The following is a 5,000-nucleotide window of genomic DNA, read 5'->3' as shown; positions in this document are numbered from 1 at the left end:
TGCATCAGATATGAAAAATTTAAACCCAGTACATGTAGCACTTGCCCTACACGTGAATTTATGCGGATGTCTGGTTTACTCTCCTTGCACATAAATTTAAAAGAATTTCTTTGAGCTTTGGCTATGAGTTCATCTATCAATTTACGCATGACCCTGTACAAAGAGAATATTAGGGCAGGTCTCCTCCGAGCTGTGGAGTTTAGTGGATGTGCAGTGTTATAGACCTCTTTCACAATGGCGGCCAAATAAATTATTCTTTTGTTTTAATGCTAATAAGCCCTACTAACCTCGCTACGACGAGCAAATTTCAAAAGACTATTTGTTTTAAAACGAGGGCAGTAGGTCTAATTAACATAAATACAAAAAAGGGTAAAAGTGGTCGCCATTTATGAAAGTGGTCTATTAGGTATACATATCGTGCAAGAGCATGCATGCATGTTTGGTTACAAAATATGGCATTATGATTTGGAACTTTGTGTGGCGGAATAACAGATATATGTTGGTTAATCCCTACTGCTTGACTAAATCATGTATTCTTTTGAAGAGCATCGCCATCTATGTAAACAATGTAAATCGAACAAAATTGCATGAAATGCTTAGAGTAAGACTTCTCAACCTTACAATAGACATTTTCTTAGGCCTTTTCGTTAGTTAAAGTTTAGCTTACATCAACATTACATTAAAGGTAAACGATTTCAGTTATTGTTTTTGAGCTTAAATTTGTTTGGTTATTTTATCCGTTATATTTGTTATTTAAAGTTGCAAAAATATTTTGAGACATCATATCACTGCTACTCACAAAGGTGAGGAATTAATAGATTAAGACTTGAAATATTTTCATGGGCGTTCATGTTTAATACTTGTTTTTGTAGCAAGCAAATGGCATAATATCTTGCCAAAAATAAAACATGTTTAGACTAGAATCTTCCTGTGGCGTCTCCATTAGAGCTACGTGTTGCAAGGCAAATCTGAAAAAAAAAGGCTTGTCACAGATATTTAATTATAATCAGGACCAGGAGCAGGACTTACATGATTCCTGCAAACACTTACATGTATCTCTGCTGCATGTCCTCTTGTGTGTTCTGGCTTCTCCTATGTGTAATGGCAGGAGTTTGCCAGGCTCATCAGCACCTTTTAAATGGGTATCGGGAGGCAACCCCCTGCCCCACGCATTATTCAATTTTTTTTTTCGGAAATCAACCAAGAGACAATTACATCAACATGCCTCCCTTGATCTGCCACTATTTTGTCAACTCATTCTCAACTGTTTGAGACTAACTTTAAGGTGTGTTGTGTTTATGAAATTGAGGCGACATAAGGCGACGTAAGTTCCCAGAGTAGGCCTAAAACAAAGCAGTAGAGCATTAAAGTTATACGAAAGTCGAGGTTCGGGTGAACTTTGTAGTTTTCAAAGAACGTCGGGCTACTGCCACAGAGTTCATGCGTTTTACTTTTTCGAGAAATAGTCAGTTGCAATATATTTTGTGGTTTTACTTTTCATGTATTGACGAGTGTGGCTCGAGTTATCGAGGGTAAAAACATATAGAGAATTACCTGAAGGGGAACAGAAAAACCGGGGGAAATCGATTTTGGTTCGAGTTAGCGCGAGGTTCGAGTGAGCGAGGGTTCGAGTTATCGAGAATGGACTGTACGTCATTTATGGAAACGATAAAGAAGAGTGGACCTAGTGCAGACTTCACTGTTGCTATTCCCAACTGGATGGAATGCTAGTTCAAACGTAGAATCTCCCTCTTACACTCGCTTATAAACCTGTGAGAAGAGGGACAACGCGGAGTGAAATTTCTTGTCTAAGGAAACTACCCGATGTCATGAGTAGGTGTTTAACCGCCGATTCTCAGGTTTGAATTCCGTGGCGCTAACCACTATACAGCGCCTCTCAAAAGAACGCCCAAGAACGGAAATAAATGTTCGCCTGCAAGTCGCCAAAACGGTATACGGTTCAGGACACCGGCTCGAACGTTTCTTTCCTCCCCTTTAAAAATCATGAACTTAAATGGTGTAACTGCATGAGTGACCAAACTGGGTGTAGCTCAAATCCAACTCCACGATACTGAAAGATATTTTAACATAACAATGAAAAGATGCCATAGCCGTAAGGAAACTGTGTGAGGAGACGGTTTAGGTTGAAACTGTAAGATTGAAACCATGAAAGAAATATTACAGATTGAAAATCAGTCTTGACAAATTAAGGCAGCAAGGTGAAGGGTTAATATAAAGAACGGGAACGAACGTGACAACGAACACTGTTACGGCTACGAGCTAACACTCCTCTAGTGCTGTCTCACTGCTCGTAGGAGAAGCCGAAATATAAACCAAAACCTGGGATTATATGCACCAATAAATTATGCGAAAATAATTGAAACGTCAAAGGATACTAATTAATTAAGCAGAAATGATAAACAGGGTAGAACTAGTGAACATGTGAACGGTGACATTAGAGACGCAGTGGAACGAAAAAGCGAAACGAAAACGGAGTTGTGCAGCTAAAAAACTTACACTTAGATCCTACAAATGGGTTGATTTTAACAGAGATGCAAGGTTTCATCTTTCAATTGCTTAAATTTTTCATTTTTAGTTCCCTCAAGACTATGGAATTCATGACAGTGGGCGCAGTTCTCTTTATCTTGAGCCTATTTTTACCGTCGTCTGAAAGTGTCTATCACCGGGAACACGCTCAAGTCCACAATTTCAATTCCACGTACCGTAAAGTTATGCCAAAACGCCCATACATCAAAGCTCAGCCAGGAGACACAAACCAGGAACTGTGCTTCTGCAGAGGTGACGTTTGTTTTTACTGTCCCGATGGGTTGTTCTGCAACATAGATGAAAGCGGATGTTGTCCATTTCCTGGATGCCACGATGAGTGTGGTGATCTTTGTGTTTGCCCGGAATATCCCGTCTGTTGTGATGACAAGGGAACGTGTCCAGCCACTACCCCTGTGTGTTGTGATCTTCTGCCGTTTTGTTGCCCTGCTTTAACAAAATGCTGCGATCTTCAGCCGACATGTTGCCCTATTGGGACAGATTGCTGTGGTTCGACACTTTGCTGCAATAAAGCGACTGAAGATTGTTGCCAGGATAGTAAAGGGAATTATTATTGTGGCCAGTGCTAGGCTAGTGCGATTGGATAAAACGGCTTTCTTGCTTTGTTCGTTAAAAGTTTGCCACGTTACAATTAGCACCTATTTCACTAATCAATCCTTCAAGAAATAAGAACTGAAAAAAAATGTTATTTTCCTTCAAGCGCGTTTAAATGTTGTATAAGTTGCATGAGAATAAATTGGTCCTGATTGGTCCCCAGTCGTCCTCGTCATGTGCACGGCAGGTGTGAAGGAGTATTAGGTGTACCGCAGAAAGGGTAAAACAAAAAGACCCCGTTTCTCTCCCTTTCCAACCACCCTCTACAGCGACAGTAATCAAGACAACTGACAATGAGTCAACGCTATTTCCCTCATTGTCCGGCGCTGTGATCATGATGCCCTATGCATAGGTTCTTTTTTCGCGAATCACGAACAAAGCATTTTTACCAACAGAGGCAGTTACTCTTTCGGTCAGCAACGAGAATAACGACCTCTGGACGGTTCCAAAATATGTGCAGTCGTAGCTTGGGACTGTTGTTGTATCCCAATTGGTAACTAGCATTGTTTCAAATTTCCGAGACTTCAGAAAAGACTCTGAAGTCCGTTAATCGGCTATTTCCCTGTTTTCGGCACCGACCACAGGTCAATATTTTCGTAATGGAAAGAATGGTGGCCTCTGGGGACGCGAAGGTAACATAGAAACGATCAACACGTGCAATTGTACAGTGTTTTTCTACTCAAATAAAAATGCATAAGGAGTAAGAAATGAGAGTTGCATTCACTTTGCAATTGTGGTTAGAAAGTATCCTGGCTTATTATTGTGACTTAATTCGCTCATGTGGTTGAAACCTCAATCAACTTCATCCACAAAAGTCCTTCTCCGGACTATTTCTCACGAGGGAGATCTTATTTCGTCAAACCTCTTCGTCTTCTAGTTACATTTTGCAACTTGTAAGTGGTTGGTTTAAAATAAGGAACCTGCCAGTGTAAAACATTTGTAATGCCACGGTTTTTTCGAAGCCAGCGCCAAAATTGAGCCGTCGAATCAAATTGACTAAACCAACACAAAACCAGAAATAACGTACTGGCATCAATGTAAGATCGCAAGCACCAATCCCAAAAATCTCACCGACACTTGAATCTTCCTGGTAAGGTCACTTAAAAAATAAATTTACAAAGAACGATTCAAGAGAATATGCCCCAACTGAGTCAGCTTCCAAATCTCTCAACAACTTGTCTAATACCGCCCTGATCTGGATATATAGCGCACCTATTTGGCGGTATCATGGTCACTGTGATTCAGTTTGTGCTCAAACACTTTTAGATACCGAAATTTTAGACCAGAACACGTAAATGGAACCTTCCAAGAAAAAAGAAAAAAAATGTTACATGTGCTTCGGATCGTTAAAAATTGGTGTGCGGCATCCTAAAACCCTAAACGCCTCACACCACTTGCTCACGGGACCTCAAAATTTATAGAAATTGAAGGTCGAGCCCATTTATTGTTGTCTTTAGCAGCCACGTGCACTCGTCTGATCTGCGACTCTATCATTTCCTCTATATATCGTTTGAAAAGAGACAAGGTTTAGCCTTACAGAAATTTAAAGAAAGTATATTGTTGATGCATTTTTGGTTAGCGGAAATGGCAAAAATTGGGAGGTAAAACTATTAGTATACTGGTCAAAAATGTAAGGGAAAGGAGAGAGTCTATAATGGTTTTATACAGAATTTGAAAGATGGTTTTCGTGTTCAAATATGGGAGGTGTTGCCGTAAAAGACGCTAACCGTCAAATGTTCAACGAACTTCAGAAGTACACTGTATACCATTTTCAGTATTTATTTAAGGTCGCTTTGTCGCTCAAGATATTAATAGCGCGTGCATTTGAATTTCGCCATATT

The sequence above is a fragment of the Montipora foliosa genome, chromosome 11 (assembly GCF_036669935.1).
Source record: "Montipora foliosa isolate CH-2021 chromosome 11, ASM3666993v2, whole genome shotgun sequence".
Classification (NCBI taxonomy): Eukaryota; Metazoa; Cnidaria; class Anthozoa; order Scleractinia; family Acroporidae; genus Montipora; species Montipora foliosa.
Note: the sequence above shows the minus strand (reverse complement) of the source record.